The following is a 19,364-nucleotide window of genomic DNA, read 5'->3' on the forward strand; positions in this document are numbered from 1 at the left end:
TTTTATGATAATACTACGAAGCTACATAGAAGTTCATGAAATATGGATGTGCTTATATGCAACATGCTCTAACTTAAATTTGTAATGCTAAGTAAAGTAACTATCTGCAAAACACACATTCATTCAAAACAGTCAAGTGGTGAAGTCTTAATTTGATTTACCACAGGTTAGCACTGTATTATTTTCTTGTTGTTGTGGCATTTTTCTCTTGTTCTGCACAAAGTCTTGATAGATTGGAGGTCACTGAGGCTCAGTCCTGGGTCATTCTCTGTTTCTCCCTTTTCTTAACAGCTATCTTTTGTGTTAGGTTTCTGTTTAAATCTTGAATTCTCTACTTTAGAAGCTGCAGCTAAGTTATACATGCATATTCTATATTTGAACATGCAGATTACGTGAGATTATTACTCTGATTATTTTATATACTCATATTTTTACATTTTAAAAATTTTGCGTGCTCAGACATCAACAACCACAGGTACAACACTGTTTAAATACACAGAAGATTAGTTTCCATTGCAAAGAGTTTACAAAATAAGGCTACACATTTAGCTTTGCACACAGTAGACTTCAATGAAACTCCTTCCAACATGTGAACTTCAGCATGCCTATAAACATTTGTGGGGCTGCAGCCTATAGACTAGATGTGCTAAATGAAGGAGATCACTGTGGCAAAAAAAAAAATAAAAAAAAAAATCCTGAACTCATAGAGGGTTAGGACAAGGATTAAAACTCTGGATTTAACTTTTTAATACACATTTATATGGATGAATTATGGCTTCAGGTTGCAACCGTTGTGAATTGTCAAGTGTGCAAATTCACTAAAACAACACAGAGTATAAGGAGGCACATTATGGGGAAAAAAAATGAACTGTAGGAGATTTAATAAAAATAATGGAGCTGTAGCTATATAAGACTTCTCTATTGCTCATTATTGCTATATAATTGCTTTAAAGTGTCATGTTTTTGGAAAGGCAAGAAATAGCAACTATTTAAATGACCAAGAGAGAACCAGACAGATCCTGCTGCGTCGGTGAACCTGACCCAAGGCATGCTGAGCGCTGCCGTTGGCATTCCCAGCATTTGGCTCACTTCCCTCAGCAGCAGGAACTGCAGCTTAAAGATGCATTTGCAATCCAACCACTGCTTGGTTAAACAAGTCGACATCACAAACATTTAATACAGAATGCTGCGTGTCCACCTGAGTGGCTGGAGCATGGGGTGTTGCCCAGGCTGATAGCTGCGTTTGGTGGGGATTCGAAGTATTTTTAGGAATTGTATGTCTGTACTATGTCACAACATTTCCCTAGCAGAGGCTCTCTGCAGCACAGCTTGCAGTCGTTGTGCAGCCCCATGGATTGGGGGATGCTTAAAAAGGTTATGGTGGACCCTGTGGCTCTTCCAGTTGCTGGGGGATTTGGTGCATGGGGAGTTACTAACAGATGAACCGCATGGGGTGCTCAGCTTTGCTTCTGCTGATGTTTCTTTTCATTGTCAATAGGAGATATATTAAAGCTTTAAAATGTAGTGTCGTTCTCACTGCAGAGATTCTGATGGAGGTTTCTCTTGAAGGGCTTAAACCCACATCTCTTCTTTGCTCCACCAGGACCCTGGGGCCAAGTCTTACCCTAGCAGAGGATGGTGCGTCATTACACAAACAGGAGCTGACGAGGGCAAATCAAAGATAAACTCTGTTCCTGCAGTGTGGTACATTTATAAACACTTCTTTTCCTTGCAGCATTTAGGACAAGTGTCGAACAGTCTATTTTTTCTTGTGTTTATTTTTTGAAGTCTGTTTCTCCCCAGGAAGTTGAATGTATGAGCAAGAGTTTGATATTATCTGCCCCTTGCTGTGGAAAATGTCAAAGACATGTCATGACAAATGCCACTGCTCTCCTGTTTCATAGGCTGGAGCATCAGTTGCCAGTCACACAAACTGGTGGTGTATATTACCAAGGAAGTACAGCTGGCTTTTACCCAAATCCGTATTTGTGGAAGAAAAAATGCCTGTGCGTTCCCTTTGTGGCAGAAATGAAAACCAAGATCAATGACTTACTCTTTTTAAGTCTTATGTGCAAGGTAAAACTAATCTTTCACTCTGTGATAATGTCAAATAGAGAGAAATATACACCTAGTGAGGTCATGGTCAGTTCAGGAAAAATACGTTAAAGAATATATCGCCTGCATTTTCTCTGTGTGTGGTGGGGTTGGTGGTGCTTTTTAAAAGAAATTAAATGGCTGATTATTGTGCTTGGATTACATATAATGAAGATGAAAAAAGATGAAAATTTTATTTATTTTTAATCAATGTGGTATTTCTATTCTTTGCTTACTGGTTGTTCCAGTTCTTTGAAAGCAAGCTACTTCTGGCTTGTTCAACACATTGATTTAAATTTTGTCAGCTACATTTTGCAGTACAGCCCCATAGGTTTCCTGGTATTTACAGCAGTGTGAGGATGAAATATTCATGGAGCTGCTCTGGAGAAAATGGAAACAGGGGTTACTGTGCTCTCAAGTGTAGGAGAGGAGTTTCTCAGATCAGGTATCTGCTGGTTGACAAATGCAGTTGACCACAGATTACGAAAGGTACTCTAAGGAGTTTATCAGAAAAATTGGGAAGCCATGCTGAAGGAGCAAATTACTGGTGCTGGATGAGAGATGGATCTTCCAGAGCTTTAACTACAGCAAACAGCTTGTGGAGAAGCACAAGATGCAGCTCTTAACTACGGAGTCAAGGTCAGGGGCAGAGTCAAGCACTGTTGCTGTCCTCCATGATAGAGATGACCATGGTGCAAGGTATAGGGCTGCCTCAGGCCGTGTTTGCCCCATAGTGGCCCCATCAGAGGCAGTGAGGACACTGCTGAGCAGATGCACATAAGTAATATAGTGGGATAAGTATTCCCTGTATTTAATTGAGGCTTTTAAGTAATTTCTTAAGATTATCGTTGGGCAAGATCTCCTTTCTTGGTCCTAGTAAATAGCACAACATATTCATTTGGGTGTCCTAAATTAACAAAATCCTGATTTTGTTGCTGAAAAATACGTCATGAAAGGTAATAGGTGGCTGAAATGAACACTTTGCTTTCTGTGTGTAGATCTGTTCTTCCAGGCTTGTGCACCCAAGGTTGAAATCTGGATCCCTCAGAGAGGACATTTGCCAAACCATTGTTAGCTTGATTGGCTCTTTATTAAAATTACAAAACTGGTCATTAGAGGAAAAGCAGTACTTACAATCCATCTACATTTTATAACAGGCTGACTCCAGAGCCTCTCAAAATCCTACTTGGAAAAGATGAGCAAAGGAAGCTGGCTGAAAGCATGATCACATGGAGTCCATGCTGGCTGAAGGACAAACAGTGGTGTATCAGTTTGGAGAGGGAGATTCATTAGAAGTACTTTGGGGATTGGTGTTAAGCATTGTTCTGTTTAATGAACTGGAAGATGGGGTAAACAGCAGATTAATGCAAGGTTTTGCTAAATCATGAAGGTTTGCATCACTGTGGAAAATAGAATAAATGGTAAATAGAAATGGGGGAGGAAGAAGCTTGGACAACAAGGTAAAATTCTGGTCTTCATTGTATGCAGTTAAAACAATCACAAAATAAATAATCTGAGAAGTAAATAAACAGCATGGGGGAAAAGGGGACTTAGAAAGTAGGAATGGCCTCAGGCAATCACAGAAAGTATGATATTGCCATGCAGAGTGGGAGCACAGAAAAGCCAGCCCTGTTTAGTGCTGTTTGCGCAGGTGCATCAAGTCCCATCACAGGTAGATGATTTTCTAAAGCCACAAAAGAGGCCACCATTAAAATATTTAGGACACTTTGTCCTGAAGGCTGGAATTCTCATAAACACACCGTACTTGCCAAAACCTGCTTCCAGTGAGGATCCTGGGAGCTTTGCCATTGATTTCAATGGAAGTAGATTTTGGGCCATTGCTGAGACCTTTCTAAAATTGACCTTTAAGATACAAAAGACGTTGACAAGTTAATTTGGCTTCAGAGGTAGGCAGACAGAATGATTAGAGTGATTCATTTAGAAGACAATATTAAAATAATTGACTACATGTTGGCTGCACGGATGTTTGGCTAGATAATTGCCTAAGCATCAGTTATCTGTGGGTAGCACCAAAAACTGGAATTAAACACAGATCAGGAAGGTTGAGGGTGGGGGGCAGCATAAAAACTGGAGTGAAAAGCAACTAGGTGAAATGAAGGTTGAAATTCAAAGTCCTTTCTCAGGATGAAGGTCGACTGAGAAATATTCTTCAAAAAGAAGTGATAGGTCTAAAATACTGTGAACACAGTACATGAGATAATGCAGAGGTGCCTAAGTGGACTCTTTCTGGTCTCAAGTATTCTATAGAAATTGATTGTAAATATATTTGGGACCAGACATTAGAATGTATTTTGTTTGAGACATGACAAACATTTTTCTTCCTCGGAAACAAAGGAATAATTTCACTTTCTTACATCTTTCTGTTTACTCTTCTCTAAATCACTGCTGTTATTCTGCCATGATAGAGACAGAAGGCAGACGCAGTTTCTTTTGTGGAGACATTTGAGGACAAGAATGTGCAGAGACATCCTCACGTGTTTGAGAATTTGGGACTGATTTCTCTCCAACAGATTTCCTCTAAAGAGATATCATTCCTCATGGAAAATAACTAGGTGTTATTTGTCAGTACAGCAGGAAATGCTGTTTAGGAGGATCTGAATGCAGGTGTTTGATTTAGCTTTCATCTAGGGGTCTGCTAATGGACACGTTGTTAAATATGGCATTTTACATTTCCCTGCAAACCGCACTGCACTGCTGAAAACTTTTCTGGGCTGATTGTCATTAATGCCTACCGGTATGAAAGGGCTCTGGAGTAGATGATGCTCTTCCTGACATATGATAAATGGTGTAAAGCTATGTCAGACGTTGCTTCCATCAAACCCATCATATAAAGGTTATTTGAGTACATCAGAGGGTAATTTCCTGAGTTTCATTAGGAACCAAACTAGGGTGGTATGACGCTAAGACATTGAAAATATTTAAATCTATTCAAGGGGAATTCTAGATGTCTTGTTCCTCCGATACCTACTTTCAGTATATTATATATCCTTATTTGATGTTACATATTTCATATCCTCACCCCAACCCAAATACAAGGAAATTTGCAATGCAAAAAAGGTCACTGTGTTACTACAAATGAAAAAATAACTACTGCATTTGTTAGCCCTAATCTATGATCTCGCCTGTGAAATATTTTATTCATAAATGTGTATCTGCAAACCTAAAGGTAGCATCTACATAAAATAGAATAATTAACAGCTATACAAAAATATTGGAGGATAAAGAGGTGAAATAAATCTTTTCACCGATATTCTGAATTATAGAAAACATTTTTCAATCAGCTCTTATAAATAAATTTCTTGGCAGTGAGGTGAGCAGTAGATTTAATGGGCTTGCTGTATTTCTGTTGAGATACAGTAAGTCTGGGAATGAAGAAGAGGGAGGAAGAGTAAACAATTCAGTGATGCCACCTTCAAGCACTCCAAGAATTTTTGATTCCACTCTAAAATAAACAAAGTTTTAACATTTCTTTGCAGCTTCTCTTTTCAAAAATGAATATAAAGAAGTAGACAATGTTATTTACCTAACAGGAAAGTGTTCAACAACATTTTTCCTTTTTTTTGTGATATTCACCAAACATTAATATTTTTTCCCTAATCCTAACATGCTTCCCTTTTTCATTCAATGTTGGACACCGGAGAGGAAAATATCTTGAATATTGTCAGATCTGTACTGTTGCTGGAAAGCTGACAAAATGGAAGACCAACAGGAAAATGTGAAAATTGACACTAAGGAAAAATCATTCATACACCATGAAAGAAGACAGCAGGGACAGACCTCAGACTGTGGAGATATTTGGCCTATGAACTGTTTTGTGCTGCTGGGGAGGGGAGGGATTTGTATTGCTCCGGGTGAAATCCACACTGCATTTGGGCCATAGAAGACTGGAGAAATTACAGGTTTAACATTATATCATTAATATAATTCTAAGCAGTTTTCTCTGAACAATTACAAACAGGAATTGGATTCCTATGCAGTCATAAAATCCTAAATTGGCTGGATTTTAACTTATAATCCCATGACTCCAAGAGCAAGGACTTCATTTAAAAAAAAAAAAAAAAAAGAAACACACTTCAATTGTCATAAGACTTGAAATAAAATCCTTAAAGCTGATGGAAGAGGTTGGGCAATACTAAGCAGAGGTTATTGTCCTTTTTTCTCAATTAAACTCATCTTATGTTTTTTAAAGTGTGACCTCTACTATGTTTCCAAGACCCTTTGGTGCATGCAACAGAAACTTCTGGTCCATGGATCCTTTGCCCATGTTCTGAGCTGACTACCAGTTATGGGACAATGCTAGCCCAGGGCAAATCCAAGCTTAATAATCTCAGAATCACAGAATAAATGTGTGGGGGCAAAATATAGCTTTATGCTCACATAGCTGCAAATAACCTGTATAGGAAATATCTTGTGTGGTGTGGTCAAAGCAAAACTTCACTATGTACTCCTGCAATATTCCATGTATGTACATATATGTATAGGTAAACATATGGATGATGGTGAAATCTAAATGAACTGTCAGTAAAACATTTTAAAATAATTAAATGGTTTAGATATTTCTCAAATATTTTTGGAGACATTCCCGTGCACATGTGCCAGAGGCAGTACCCCATCTCCTCCCATACCCCTTCTATGCCAGAAACTTTATAATGCAACATATTTATTCCAAAATCAAATTCACAGCTTGCTAAACTTCCTTTGTGTTCAGAATGCGCCCAAAGAATGAATTTATCAGAAATAATTAATGTTTTTATAGACAAGACTGATTGCTGCAGCGTTGCGTTTCAGCACTAGTGTATATAATTGTGAACCATTTCCTAGAGGTATCATGCAGAAGTACAAGATGCCGTTTTGAGTAGTGTAGTGCCCATTGAATGTAAGATTAATGCTTGTATAGTACAAGAATACATGTAAGGACTATCTTTTTTTCTTTTCTAACCTTGTTGATGTCATGAATATCAATTTACATCTCTCCCCCCCTTCTCTTTTTTTTTTTTTTTTTGAGATAATTTAACACTCCATTTAGTCATCCTTGGTAATGCAAATCATAGTAATTCTGCTGCCAGACTACAAGGTGATCTCCATTGTATCTCTTGGAAATGAGAGATCAATTTTTCTTCATTTATTTTTATTAAAAGAAGAATTTTCTTTTTAAGCCCTTTGATAAGAAACAACTGAGAATTCCAGGAATTTCAATCAGAGAGTGAAGTTGTAACCATCTGAAAGCATTACCCTTTACTCCTCAGTTTTTCTGTCTGCTTTCTTTCCATCCTTCTCTCTCAGGGTATCTGCATAATGTGACTAAGGACGCGGTAATCATTACAGCTGCACCCAAGGAACATACAGAGCAGCACAGGTTCCTTGTAGGGAGCAGCAATGCTCTTCTTTTCAATGTGAGTGAAGGAGCAGCTGGTGTCTAGGCTAACTCCCAGATCTATATGAAATGTCCTAAAATCTACTCATGGGTCAGGCATGGGCAGCCCTCTCCCGCCTGCCATGGAGCTGTCTGGTTTCTCAGATCATCATCCAAATCCACAGAGGCATTAGCATCCTCTGGGCAACTTGTCCCCCAGTGTTTCACTCTCCTAAGCCATAGCTCATGTTAAAGCAAAGCTGTAAGGTGTTAGGCACTATAAGAGGAATGTTTTTCAAATGGAAAAAGATAAGAAGCTATGAAGTTGTTTTGGTCATGTAGTTTTTATTTTTTTTTCATAGTTGTGATTCTTGTTGATAACAGTTGCAGATATTTTGTGTGCTTGTGTGTATTCAGTTCATGCCTCAGGCTTGTCTTACCGTTAAAGCACACCATGTCTCAGAACCAGGAAATTCAAAATGGAATTTCAATATTGTATTATACCGCTGGTAATCAAGATCAGCCAATTCAATAATCACCATTGCTTAAAGCCTCTGAGGTCCTTTGTGGGCTCCGAGCAGCCCCATGAGATGGGGAAGTATTGGGGCAGGGCTTGCTAATCAAAGCACCAAAGCTGCTTCTGCCTGGCGGAGCTGTGGTGCATACTTTGATTCGTGTCTTCCCCTCCTTCTGACTACACACCTGTGCATCCTAAACCGGTCTTGGCAACGGAAAAAATATATCTCTGATTTATTTTTATTTTCATCACGCAAGTGCAAAAAGGAGAGATGATAGATCCTGTAAATGAGGAAACATCTCAAGGACTTGTACCTTTATGGCATGCATCTGATAAAAACGCCTGCAGTGTTTCAGAGGGGGCAATCCATGGCAATGTAGGTTTTTTTTATATTGTATATGTCCAGGTGCAAAAAGAACCACAAAGCTGTTTGACCGTGCATTCAAGCCAAATGTTTTTTCTTCTAGAAAAGATCATCTATTCCAGACTGTCTGGGGTGGGCTTGCACCCAGATAAGGCATACAGACAGACACAAGTGGGGTGCCCGATAACATACGGACTTTTCTGCCTGACGTGGAAGGCAGGTTGCACTTGTGAAAATAAATACATAAAATCCAGAAGGAAATTACAGCATATCGGAGCTGAGTAATGAACAGTTTCTCCTGCTGCTTCAGGAAAGCTCAGAGGAGACAGACTGCTGGGGACTACCCTGAAAGCCACCCATCCCATGCTGCATGGCCGCAGTTGAGCTGCAAGCCAGGGTGGTCCAGGTCCCTAGCACTGTGCTGGGGCAGCAGAAAAGCAAGGCCAGAGACCTACTGCATAAAGCAGGAATCTTGGCTTCTTGTGGTAGCTGCTGGTTTTTAAAGCAAAAAAAATCAATGATTTTTTTGGTAGTTTTATTTATTTTTGTTTATTTTTGGTAGGCTTTTTTTATTCTTCAGAGGTTCACTAGTTGATCACTACTGCATAAAGACAGGTCAGTTTAATTTGCTGAATGAAACGCTTACAATGGGAAATTGTCTTTCCTGGAAAATTAATATCCTTTGATTCCTGTGTGAGTATTTTACTGAGAAACTCGTTGTGCAGGGCTGTCCATCCAATTTTTTCCCTTTGAAGGAAGTTTCATGGGGACTTGTACCTGGGAGCACAATTCTGCATAAGAAAGGGAACATGCAGAGGGAGAGGGCAGCTGCCACCACCACCTGGGAACAGATCTTGTCAGTCTGTGAAGAACGCCTGGCCAGGGCCTCACGTGAAAGCAGTAAGGGCAAAAGCTACCATTTTCAAGGATAAAGGGACTAAAAGAAAACAGGGTTGCCATTCAGTGAATTTACACCAAAATACAAAGTCGAATCATGTACTGAGGCGTTAGCAGAACTTGCTTTCCAGGGACGTTTCAGTGGGGGGGGTTAATTTGGGGATGCAGTTTTGTTGCAAAGCTCCAGCAGAAAACCCTTGCCCCAGCTTTGCAGAGCAAAAGCTGCCAGCCTTGTTCTTGCACCGTGAGAGGCGGAGGGCACCCGTGCACGGAGGGTGGGCTTTGAAGTCCTGCTGGTGGTGGTCTTCAAAGTCTCAGAGGCACTCCTGGTCCTTCGTGCCCCTGGATTTGTCACTCATTTTTGTAAAATAACAGCACTCCTGATTTTCCAGTAGCGAAATTCTGGTTTCGCTCAGACACAAATGGCTGAGAAATTTTTGCTCTGAAGGAAAAGATACCAAAAATATTCATGTAAAATTCTTGTTTCCATGGTTAAAAAGCTGTAATTATTTTAAATGCTTAATGGTAGCTCAGTGTCTACATTGGTGACTGTTCACTTCTGTTTGCCCTGTAAATTTATCCTGTTAGTACGTGTGTGTGTGAGTGAATTTATAAGTGTTTAAAATATATATATGTTGGAAAATATATATATTTATCTATTAGAAGTTACTTGTTCTTCTGTCTTTTCAAATGTCTTGCTGCCAGCTGCCTGCATCAAAGGAAGCGAACAGCTGAAACATTACAGCAGTCTAATTTTATGTCTGTTTATTAGACGCTGCTTCTTTGCTGTGTATTTTCTAAAAGAGTTTATTGTCCACAAGGGCTCTTTTAAAGGGAGGCTTGGATACTGGGGACCTTAAAAGTGATGAAACTTAAATGCAAATCCATTTACCTTTTTTTCCATGCAGTATATCCTACTACCTGCACTCTAAAATGCAGAAGGTAACTGTTATGGTACCCTATTTTTTAATCCAGTGTTGATTCCTTTGCATTAACTTTCTTGTATTTACCATTTCCAAATAAGATGTAAATTGCAGGTTACAGAAATCACCCAAAGGCAGTTGTTTCTTCCAGGTAGAGTAGGATTTAGCGTGCTTGGTCAGTGCTGTGTTGGTAATTTTGCTTTCATTTCATCTTTGCTCAAGGGCCTGTTCCTGAAAAATGATGATGTCCCTGGATTTGAAAACATAACTATGGGAGGGGAGGTGCTGATAGGAAAATCGAGGATGGGTGTGTGGTGCTATGATGGGAAAAATATTTCCTCTCCAGAGCAGCAGGGTAACGAATGTGTTTTGGGTATGTCTTTTGACTCTTCGTGACTAATCTCTACAATTAGAAATAAACACTGCATCCGCGTGAAGAGATTCAGTCCTTGATTCAGAGAAATGCCTTTAACAGCCTGGGCTTAGCTCTAAGCATGTGCTTAGCTCCAAGCTTGCCCTCGCTGCTGCTGGGATCATGGCAAGCCACCTTCTTAAGTGCTTTGACTGATGGCAGAAATAATCATTCCGTGATGCTCAGTCTTGTTGGCAAAAACTTCTACCCGTTTGGGGGATTTGCATAATCAATTCGTAAGGCCATCTTTTCAGTTTCAACAACGTTAATTAGGAGAAGGCACATCAATAGTAGAGCTTATCTGCATTTGTGGTGATTGGTCGGGCCATTCACATTGAGGGTGGTCTTTAGGCTTGGGCAGGTAGGAAGCAATATCTGCTCAGCTCTTTCCAGGTGCATTTTGCAAATGATTTTCCATGTCTTGCGTCACCTCCATGGTGCTTTTAATCACAAGCCCCATCAAGGCAACCTTCTTGTGCGGTCATGGGAATGTGCTGAGGCAAGCAAAACACTGTATATCTACCCAAAGCGCTGTTCTTTTCATACCAGGTAGCTGCAAGTGTAGTGTTGATGCTTCATAAAATTCTGACATCCTGGAAGGGGAGTCCTAGATCTGTTTTATATGCTGTAGTAAAGGTGATCTTTGGAAATTGTTTGTTGAATAACTCTGCAATCTGCCGTACATCATTTTTATCGATGATAAGGAAGATGTCATCAGTATGGCTTGCCTTGGAGAAGAAGGTGGTGAGATGTTGAGTTGGCTGGAAAGTTATATTCTGCATTACAGACCTCACTGGCTATTGCAGAAAGAAAATGCTCGTGCTGATACCCCTGGGTATTGTGTCTGCAGAGTTTATCGACATCCCCCAGTGCTGCGCAGGCTGGTGGCACATAACTCTGCAAGATCCAGGAGGCCCCTGCTCTCACGCTAGGGCTTCTTATTTTTCAGTGCCATTTGGTGGTAGTTTGCTGTGAATTACTGACTTCTGTTAGCAGTCCGGCTACAGGGATGGATGTGTGCAGGTCTTCAACCTTCAAGCTCAGAATTGTGCCGCTGCCTACTAAATATGGTTAGGGTGTTTTTATGATAGCTGCAAATTGTAGACTATTAGGGGAGAATGATTGGTTTTATGAGCGAAGCAGGATCTCTCTCATCTGGTGTATGTGCTGTGTCATAAAGGGGTCACCTATCTCGTGCGGGATTTACGTGGGCAACTGCCCGCTACATTACTGAGAGGGGAAAGCCATTACAGGATATTATGAGAAGCATTTTACAGATTAAAATGTGAAGTGGATGCTGCTACTAACCAGGAGTACTTTGCAAATTGTCTCTTTCCCTAATCAGTTTGTGTCCATTGAAATCACACAAAACAATTAAAAATGAATCATTGTCAAGGCAAATGTCTTCTTTCCCCTTCAGATAGGTCTTTGTGGCTTTTTATAGAGTTTTTTCTCCTGGAGTTTTCCACCTTGGACTAAAAAGTATTCTTTCAGCCCTGGACATAAGGAATATACATACATACCAGATTTGTCATGTTTCTATAGATCTCTGGGGTTACAACCTGAGTGCCAACACCTAAATACAGCTGTTTTATGCTTGCAAAAGGAATTGAAAGATGAGATCATCTGCCACTAGGAAAATAAGGACTTAATGACTCTGAAGATCATTTAAAAATCTGTCTTGTTCAGTACTTGGGCTCATAACTGCACTTCCTGGCTACCTCAGGCTGTATGCTCTGTACTGTTAAATGCTGAAGTTTTCTCCCTTTAGTTATTATGTGATAGAGGCATCGCTGTGACTGGAGCCTTTCAGAAGCTCCTGTTACAGGGCAGCTGCCATAACCTCACTTCTAACACATCTCAGCTATTTTCATCTTTTTCTTTGGATAACCCTGGAAAGAGAGCATACTTGAATCTTGAGGGCCCACAGCATTTGTCATGCCTGCATTTCATTTAATACCTAGTACTTTCTCGAGACATTTGCTTTCAGAAACATTTTCTTCCTATTTGTAGGTTTGATGGATTTCCAGCTTTTCCCATCCATTACAGAAAATGTGAATTAACCTTGAGTTTGAAGATTCATAGTTTGGTCGTTACAATATCCACAGCTTAGAGATCAGTCTTGTGTGAGCAGGTGAACAGAGCTGCCTACATCCCAATTCGTGGTAGTGTTTTCCTTTACCTGTTGCCACTGACTATCTCCTTCGTGACAAAATAGGTTGGCTGGGCATGTGCCCTCTATGCCTTTTCTTCCAGTTCCAATAAGGGTTGAATTGATGGTAGCTTCCAGCAGTTTGGGGCTTTATTTTTCTGTCTGCTTTGTCACACTGGCTGTTTCAGTCTTTCCTTGGATGCTGGCTCTGCTACCACCACAAGTAAATAATGAACTGTCGTTAGACCACACAGTGCCCGTCCAGCCCCTTACATAGAACTGAATAAAAATACATCCTCTAGCTTTACTCCTTAAACCCCTGCTAAAAGAAGTCAGGTGTTTCTCCCCACCCAACATGTCAGCAGAGGAGAGAGAATGAAGTGAAATTTTATATTCAAATTTTCCAAAGTCCAGCAAAGGATCGGTGACCACTTGGGTGGGACAGTGTGGCTTTTTTTGAGATCCTGTGTGTGTGAGCCCTAACTAGAAGGCAGCACCCAGAAATGGGAGTTGTTCCCCTGGGGGAAGAGAGGAGCACCCACTTGTTGATGGACCTGCTGCAGCCAGGGTAGAGCTGCCATAGCCGGCTGCCCATCGCTGTCAGAAGCCATTTGAAAAGTTAAAAAGGCAAAAACTTATGGCAGTGCTTAGTAAGTCCCAGGTTATTTTCTTGGCGTATTAAGAGACCTGTGTGTCAGATTTTATATTGTTGTGAGCACCACAAGCATATTTAATGTGCTGCACACAAAGTGGTGATATTCTGTATTTAATAAATGTGTGTATGCATCTGAGTATTGATGTACGGCACCCGGCGGTGCGAGGAGCAGCCTTTTTTTGCAAATGAGGCCACCTGTTCCTCCTTTCCTGATTTGACAGGTTTTAGTCTCTTCACTGCAAGTGGGCGGACAGTTGGGTTTGATTTACTGAGTACTCTCCTCTGGTGTGATTGCAGCATAATTATATTGATAATCAGCCCCATTTGTGGTCAAAATGTTTTCCGGCACACGCGCACACACATCTACTGACACACACGTGCACGCATCCTAGATTGTAACACATTTAAAAAATGTGTCCCACTTTTTGTTCAGAATGGTTAGGTTACGTGATAAATATAGATTGATTTTTAAGAGCATGTAGCTGTTACTCAATTGACCCAAGTGTGTGTGGTATATGACAAAATTTACAGTTATGCTGTGCAGGTATTTTGTCACGTAAGACTGATCCTTGTTAGAGAAGTGGGAAAAAAAATGGATAATTGATTTTTTTTTTCTTATTTTGATTTGCAGGTTCACTTGAAAAATGAGAAGGAGATAAAATGGGGGTGGGGGTGGGGGAATGCTACGTGAGCGAAGAATATAAATTTTACCACCAAAAGACTAATCAAAAATCATTCTGGAGCAAATACAGTTTTTCACTCAGCTGAAAACAAATTCTTCTATTTGTTTAGGCTTTGGCTGTTCTTGTTATTTTTGAGCTCCAAAAAAGTGTAAACATATAGTTGGAAATACCATTTTGTTTTTAGTATGTATCATTTAAAATATTTTTAAGTTTTTTTTTTTTTAATAGGCTTTTTCTTTCTATAAATGTACTACATTTGACAAACTCGTAGATTATCAATTGACTAGGTATTTTTACTGGGGAAAAAAATTGTTCCAAGCATTTAGTCTAGTTTTAAAGTAGACATAGTAGCTTGCCATCGATGTCCAAATAATGTGTGTCTTTTCAAGTGTACTTAAAACAACATGAGTGCTTAATGCCTTGAAAATTGGGAGGAATCAGGACAGTGTGTGTGTGCTGGATTATTCACACCTTTAACAAATGCAAAAATGCAGGGAGACAGATGTGCACTGGGGCCTGAAGCCCCAGTAGCTGGGGGGTATGCAATGGTACATTGCTGGTGGTTTCACTCAGAATGAGCATTAAGCATTTTTTGCCTCCCTGCTGAGGAGCACTTCCTCTGCTCCAAAGACATAGCTTGTGGGTGAAGGTGAGGACCAGTGGTGGTTCCCGTAGCTGCTTCTAAGTGGGCTAAACTGGCCCAGACGCCTTATCCTTCTGGGGGCATGGCTAGACCTGCCAGTAGTGGAGGCAGCACCTTCCTTCCTTCTTGTGCGTAGCTTTGGGCTAACGCCTCTGAACCTTCAGCAACACCAGTGCCAAACTTTCTGGTACGTGTGTTGTAACTTCATCAGGACTGACGGTTTCTCTGGGATCATAGTATTTCTCTGTCTACCCAGCTTCTGTAAAAGCTCATTACTGCAAAGCATCCCTTGCCCTCACAGTGCTTGAAGATGACCACGCCGTGCCAAGCTGAGCCAGCGGGCTCCAGGGGTTACCCTGCAGTCTGCCAGACTAGGACAGCCCGATGGCTGTTTTATCCTGACAGCCTTGAAAAAACAGAAATCTCTCTCCCTAAATTAATTGTTGTAGCAAAGGCTCCCTCTGCCTTCAGCTCTGCAGTTCTCTCTGTGAGGAAATGCCAGGAGGAAGGGGAGGGGGGGACTTTCTCACCAAGAAAGTCTTCATGAGCCTCCTTGGCTCGTTCCCACAGCCTGGCAGATCGGGAGCCAAGGCAAGTTACGATTGCCTTTTTTCTTTTTCTTTTTCCTTTTTTTTTTTTTTCTTCAGACTGAAAAGAGTGGCCTAACAAAATAAACAGAAGGAAGTAACAAGGAAAAATGGTGAGGTTTGCGGTAGGTGGCCAAAGCCAGGGTACCAGGAGCTGCTCCAGAGAAAGCTGTGCCTTTGCCTGCGTCCTGTACTGGGGGTTAGCCATGGGTAAATTTCTTACATGATGCCTTGGGTTAGTGTATTTAATAGAGAAAATAAATCCCAGTTAGCCTGAGTTTTTACTGCCTTTCTACCATCTTTTCCCACTCCTTTTTCTTCCCACTTCATTGGTGATATCCCAAAATACCTGCCTCGGTGACGTGATAGCATCAATTTCTGTGACATCTCTGAACCTTGTGACGTCACTACCTAGAACATTTTCAGCAAGAGAGGCAGGGCTAGGATGATTTGCCAAAGTGGAAAATTTAATTTTATTGTTGACTACACTGAAACCTGGATGTTCTAGAATTCTAGTTTTGCCTTTACTTTGTTTCTCTGAAGATAATTGTATGTTGTGCATTGCAGTACACCAGCAAACACCACTGATAATAACAGACCTGACACCTGTAATTAATGTCCTAACTGGTACTGTCTTGTATGTGATCCTGCCCAACTTGACAGAGGGCTAATTCATCAGAACAGCAGGAAAAGCTAGTTTCATTATTTACTTACAAAAGAGGGCAAGCAATAACTAGAGAGAAAGGGCAGAAAGGAAACTTGGCAGGGAGAAATACCTACTGTCTTGTTCAGAAGTGATCTTAAAGATGACATATATCAATAATAAAATAAAAATAGCCATTTCGTATTGATTTTCTGGCAGTTGTGTATTCTTAAATAGCCCTAGCAAATATGTATATATATATAAATTAGTTTGGGTATTTTGTTTGTTTGTTTTTTGTAAACAGAAAGGTAAAAAATTTGTTTCAGCTCAAAAAAAAGTTTTTCTTCCCTTATCTGTAAAGAAGATTTTTCAAGAACTTAAAAGTATCTTTAAATAAAATGCATTGTGAAAGACAGCAGTTCAAATAAGCTCAGCGTTTTTAACGTATAAAATGCTAAAAGCTGTTTGCAGAAACAGATTTGTCTGACTTGAGGTCACATTTTCAGTGGTGAGGGAACCAAAATTCATCAAAGTCTCGTTATAAGTCAAGTCTTCAATTAGTGTTTCGTTATCCTAAAATGAAAGGAAAACTCTGGGAAGGCTGGAGAGTATTCAGTGTGTGCATGCATTTGTGTGTATTTATGTGGATGTTTAATAGGGTAGGTCTTTATCTTTAAAATTCCTATTTGAGCTGAAATTTAACTAGACCTTTGGCTTCTTCATGCTGTGAAAAAGAAGTGTGTTAAGGTTTTATTGGTGAAACGTGTGCATTCAAAGCAGAGCATGGCATTTTAAAATCCCTTGGGAACCTTGTTTGATCGGTTTCTCCCTGATAATGTTTGTGTTGCTCTTCTGTAGCTCTCTTGTTGTTTCCTTGCTTTGACTGTCATTTTATCTACTCACCAAAAAAATTTTATCTATTTATTTTTACGAACCTGTGCCAGCAAATTTATTTATTAGGATAATTGGACTAGAGAATGAAAGAGCAGGAGATTTCCACTCTAGGCAATTGAACTTTAGTTAAACTTAGGCGAAATTATGGAAAGGAACAGGCTTCTTTCTGGCTTTTGTGCTGTGTGAGCTGGAGGTGGGCATCATTTCTTGCCTTCGTCAGCCTTGCTTCTGTGTGTGTCACCCTTCCTGGTGCAACCCAGCTGGCACACTGCAGGGCAACAGCTCCAGGAAGCAGCGAGTGTCTGCAGTGGGTGGAAGAGGATGGGCACTGGCAATGGTAGAGCTGCAAGGATGGACTAGATTCATAATCCATGCTGTTTTGTTTCATCATAACAGCGATAAATGAATGACTAAAAGTGTTTGCTTCCCTTCACGTAAAGAAGGATAACTTTAACCCATCCACCTCCACCCACGGAGATTCATCCATCATTGGTGACTTCAGTTGGGTATGATCAGTTCAGACTGTGCAGTCTTGGAGAGCTGATGTTTGTTCAGATAAGGGCAGAGCTCCTCGAGAAGCAGCTTGTCGCCCTCACCTCCTTTGCTCCTGTTTCTCACCAAGTACATCCAGTTCAAAATCTCCCAGCTGTCATTCTAAGCTGTGCTGCAAAATGGGCTTTTACTTTGCCTGGGAGATGTCCTCTCCCTTTGCTGTCACAGATGGTTTCTTCTGAAGGGAGGCAGCTGCCAAGTAGATGTCACAAATGCCTGGAAGAGCCCCAGAGTGCCCCTTTTTGGGAGCCATCCTCCAGCTGCTGAAATTTGCCCCGGAGGAGGGGGTGAAAACCAACTACATCTTTTCAGAACTACGCTGGTTTCTTTTGCTTTCTCTCACCTGCAAACACTCACAGATACACTCAGACTCAACGTATATTTTCACACACACAAACCACTGGCATACATCAAGCCCTGCTCTTTTCACCACTAGCTCTCTATCATATTCTTCATTCCCCTTTTAAAGATGAAACGCATATATTTTTAATATGAAAAAAAATATTTTGTCCTGAGTTTGGAGGAAAGGCAAAGGTTGTTATTTCCAATTAGTTGTGGTTTGCCCATTAGCAAGTCCTACTTGGATAAGCTCTTATGTGTGGTACCATGTGAAGTGTAATATCTAAGCAGAAGAGGCTCAGATAAGAAAAAAGCTGCAGAACTTAGATGTTTTCCTGTCACCGTTGTTTTAGAGTGTTATATTATTCCTGTTGTGTTATGTATAACATGGATCAGAAGAACAGATCGTGGGAAACTTTTCCTTCCAGCTGTAACTCAGCGAACAAATTGCCAAAAGCAATACCTATGCTCTGAGCTTAATGTTAAAGAAGAAGTTATTTTTAGAAGTTTTACCCAGCAAAAGCAAACTTTAGCAGTGCAGTGTTGCACTGGTGAGCTGACGGCATACTTTGGGAAGCCTTTTCATAGCAAGTGCAACTGAGCGTGCCCTTGCTGAACCTCCCTGCCCAGCTAAGACCTCTGCCACTGGAGTTGGTCAGCAAGGAGCAGCTCTGTTCTGCTCACAAATCTCTTTGTAGTGTTAAAGGAACTGTGGATCTTATGGAGAAAATCTATGGAAATGTTGTTCTGTGTAGGGATCATGCTAAGTTCTCCGTTTTTCTATTTGCTGCTTGTCTCAGCACAGCCAAGGTGGAGCACCTGCAATTTTTACTGTGGCACAGACAGCCCGATGGGCCACAGCAGAAGCGCGGTGGGAAGTGCAACCTCAACACCTCCGGGTGTGCTTATCTCAGGTCATATTCAGGGGTCCCTCGTAGTTGTGGTTTAACCCAGCAGGCAGCTGGACACCACCCAACCACTTGCTCACTCTCCCCATGTGGGATGGGGGAGAGAATCAGAAAGGTAAAAGTGTGAGAGCTCATGAGTTGAGGTAAAGACAGTTTACTAAGTAAAGCAAAAACCACACATGCCAGCAGAGCAAACCAAGGAATTCATTCACTGCTTCCCATCGGCAGGTGGGTGCTCAGCCATGTCCAGGAAAGCAGAGCTCATCACACTTAATGGTTTCCTGGGAAGAAATCCACCATCACTCCGAACATTGTCTTCTCCTCCTTCTTTACCCCAGCTTTTATTTTTCAGAGTGATACTACGTGCTGTGGGACATCCCTTTGGCCAGCCTGGGCCAGCTGTCCTGGCTGTGTCCCCTCCCAGCTGCTGGTGCACCCCCAGCCCCCTCGCTGGCAGGGCAGCATGAGAGGCAGGTTTGTCCTTGGTTCTGCATCACCTGAAAACATCGGTGTGTTACCAACACTACTTTCATCAAAAACCCAAAGCACAGCATTGTGTGAGCCTCTACAAAGAAAACCAACTCTATCCCAGCCAAAACCATAACAGTTGTATAGACTGTCATTTTGGGTTCTGCACCTGGGATGCAGCTGGGGAAGGTAAGTTGGGATTTGGGAAAAGCACTAGCAAGAAGGAGGCAGCAAAACTAGAAGTGTGTTTCACAGGTTT

The 19,364-nt window shown here is 41.0% G+C and overlaps 1 long non-coding RNA gene across 1 annotated transcript in view; it reads left to right on the forward strand.

The window, feature by feature from the left end:
- The window catches only part of LOC308176331, a 94,228-nt gene that overhangs the window by 29,287 nt on the left and 45,577 nt on the right, over positions 1-19,364 (forward strand). Inside the window, exons 3-4 of the long non-coding RNA XR_013938233.1 lie at positions 1,604-1,704; positions 1,905-9,249. This is a non-coding gene — a long non-coding RNA (uncharacterized lncRNA). The remainder of the gene's footprint in view (positions 1-1,603; positions 1,705-1,904; positions 9,250-19,364) is intronic.

Source organism: Anser brachyrhynchus, assembly GCF_964034855.1.
Source record: "Anser brachyrhynchus genome assembly, chromosome: 12".
NCBI classification, from domain to species: domain Eukaryota; kingdom Metazoa; phylum Chordata; class Aves; order Anseriformes; family Anatidae; genus Anser; species Anser brachyrhynchus.